The sequence below is a fragment of the Chiloscyllium punctatum genome, chromosome 13 (assembly GCF_047496795.1).
Source record: "Chiloscyllium punctatum isolate Juve2018m chromosome 13, sChiPun1.3, whole genome shotgun sequence".
Lineage (NCBI taxonomy): Eukaryota > Metazoa > Chordata > Chondrichthyes > Orectolobiformes > Hemiscylliidae > Chiloscyllium > Chiloscyllium punctatum.
The window spans coordinates 41859860-41862913 of NC_092751.1; positions in this window are offsets into that span (position 1 = coordinate 41859860).

Sequence of the window (3054 nt, forward strand, 5' to 3'; positions counted from 1 at the left end):
GCGGGACGGGCGGGACAGAGAGAGGGCGGAGAAAGTGGGCGGAGAGAGAGTGCGGACAGAGAGAGGGTGACAGAGAGATGGGGACAGAGAGATGGGGACAGAGAGATGGGGACAGAGAGAGAGGGCGGAAAAAGAGGGCGGAGAGAGAGTGCGGACTGAGAGATGGTGACAGAGAGATGCGGACAGAGAGATAGGGATAGAGAGAGAGTGTGGAGAAAGAGGGCGGAGAGAGAGAGTGCGGACAGAGAGAGGGTGACAGAGAGATGGGGACAGAGAGATAGGGACAGAGAGATGGGGACAGAGAGAGAGGGCCGAGAAAGAGGGCGCAGAGAGAGAGTGCGGACAGAGTGGGGGGGACAGAGGGGGGTAGAGAGAGGGGGACAGAGAGCGGGGCACAAAGAGAGGGGGACAGAGAGAGCAGGAATAGTGAGAGGGGGACAGAGAGAGGGGTGACAGAGTGAGGGGAACGGGGGGGACAGAGAAAGCAGGAATAGTGAGAAAGGGACAGAGATAGGGGGACAGAGGGGGTGGTACAGTGGGGGAGTGCGGGGGGGGGAGACAGAGAAGGGGTACAGAGAGTGGGGGACAGAGAGTGGGGGGACAGAGAGAGGGGGACAGAGACAGGGGGATAGAAAGAGGGGACAAAGAGAGTGGGACACGGAGAGGAGGAAAGAGAGGGGGGCAGAGAGAGAGGGGAACAGAGAGAGGGGGGCAGAGAGAGGGGGACAGAAAGAGGGGGACAGAGAGGGGGAAAGAAAGGGGGTCAGAGAAAGAGGGATAGAGAGAGGGGGACAGAGAGAGGGGAACAGAAAGAGGAGGGATGGGGTGACGGGGGGTGACAGAGGGTGTGTACAGAGAGGGGGGACAGAGAGGCAGACCGAGATAGGGACAGAGAGACAGGGACAGAGAGACAGGGGACAGAGAGACATTGGGACAGAGAGACAGGGAACAGAGAGACGGGGACAGAGAAAGGGGGTCATGGGGAGCAGAGAGAGTGAGGCACAGCGAGGGGGGACAGAGAGGGGTGGACAGAGGGGGGGACGGGGGTGCAAACAGGGGGGACAGAAAGAGGGGAACAGAAAGAGGAGGGACGGGACAGAGGGGGGAACAGAGGGTGGGTACAGAGAGACTGGGGACAGAGATATGGGGGTCAGAGAGACGGGGTCACAGGGAGCAGAGAGAGTGGGCAGAGAGTGAGGGAGAATGAGGGGGGACAGAGAGAGGAGGACAGAGAGAGGGGGAACAGAGAGAAGGGGGACAGAGAGAAGGGGGACAGAGAGAAGTGGGCAAGGGGTGCAGCGAGGGGGGCACAGAGCAAGGGGGGACACAGAGTGGGGGGACACCGAGAGGGGGACACCGAGTGGGGCAAAGAGAGAGCCGGGCAGAGAGAGGGGGACAGTGAGAGGGGGGCAGAGAGAGGGGTGACTGGGAGGGGATCAGTGAGAGGGGGGCAGAGAGCGGGCGGACAGAGAGAGAGCGCGGACAGAGATAGGGTGGACAGAGACGGGGGCAGAAAGAGAGGAACAGAAAGAGGCGGGACGGGCGGGACAGAGTGAGAGGGCGGAGAAAGAGGGCGGAGAGAGAGAGTGCGGAGAGAGAGAGGGTGACAGAGAGATGGGGACAGAGAGATGGGGACAGAGAGAGAGGGCGGAGTTGAGGGCGGAGAGAGAGAGTGCGGACAGAGAGAGGGTGACAGAGAGATGGGGAAAGAGAGATGGGGACAGAGAGATGGGGACAGAGAGAGAGGGCGGAGAAAGAGGGCGGAGAAAGAGAGTGCGGACAGAGAGAGGGTGACAGAGAGATGGGGACAGAGAGATAGGGACAGAGAGATGGGGACAGAGATAGAGGGCGGAGAAAGAGGGCGGAGAGGGGGAGTGCGGACAGAGTGGGGGGAGACAGAGGGGGGTAGAGAGAGGGGGACAGAGAGGGGGGACAGAGAGAGAGACAGGGATAGAGAGTGGAGAACAGAGAGAGTGAGGACAGAGAGAGGGAGGTCAGAAAAAGGGGGACAAAGATAAAGGGACAGAGATGTGGACAGAGAGACGGGGACAGAGAGAGTGGGTCATAGGGGTTCAGGAAGATGGAGGACACACAGAGGGGGGAACAGAGAGGAATTGGGGGACAGAGAGGAGAGGGGCAGAGAGCAGAGGGACAGACCGAGGGGGCAACAGAGTGTGGAGGTGACAGAGCGAGTGGGAGACTGAGTGACAGGGGACAGGGGGGATGCACAGAGAGAGGGGCAGAGAGGGGGGCAGAGAGAGGGGGGACAGAGAGGGGCGGACTGAGAGAGGGGGACAGAAGGGGGAAGAGAGAGGGGGACTGGGGGACAGGGAGAGAGTGATAGAGAGAGGGGGAGTCAAAGATTGGGGACAGAGAGAGGGGGACAGAGAGAGGGGGACAGAGGGGGTTGGGGAATAAGAGGGAGGTGGCAAAGAGAGGGGGGTCAGAGAGAGAGGGACAGAGAGAGGGGACAGAGACAGAGGAACAGAGAGAGGGAGACTGAGGGGACAGAGGGGGACAGAAAGAGGGGGACAAAGAGAGGGAGACAGAGAGAGGTGGGACAGAGAGAAGGGGATAGAGAGAGGGGGACAGATAGAAGGGGGGAACAGAGAGGAAGGGGGGGCCGAGAGGAGGGGAGCAGAGAGCAGGGGAACAGAGCGAGGGGGGACAGAGCGAGAGGGGGCATAGAGGGGTGAAAAGAGATAGTGGGGGACAGAGAGGGAGGGAAAAGTGGGTTGTGGGGGAGAGAGATGGGGCAGAGAAAAGGGGACAGAAAGGGGCAGAGACAGGGGAGAGAAAGTGGGGGAGTGAGATTGGGGGAGAGAGTGGGGAGCAATTGAGAGAGAGAGATGGAGAGTGAGAGGGTGACAGAGGGAGGGGGAGAAAGAGGGTGGAGAGAGGGGGAAAAGAGGGGGAGAGAGAAAGAGGGAGAGGGAGAGAGGGGAGTGAGATGGCGGTGAGAGTGGGCGAAGATATTGGGGAGAGATTGGGGAGAGACAGCGGGGAGAGAGGGGAGAGTAAGAGGGGGAGAAAGGGAATGAGTGAGAGAGGGAA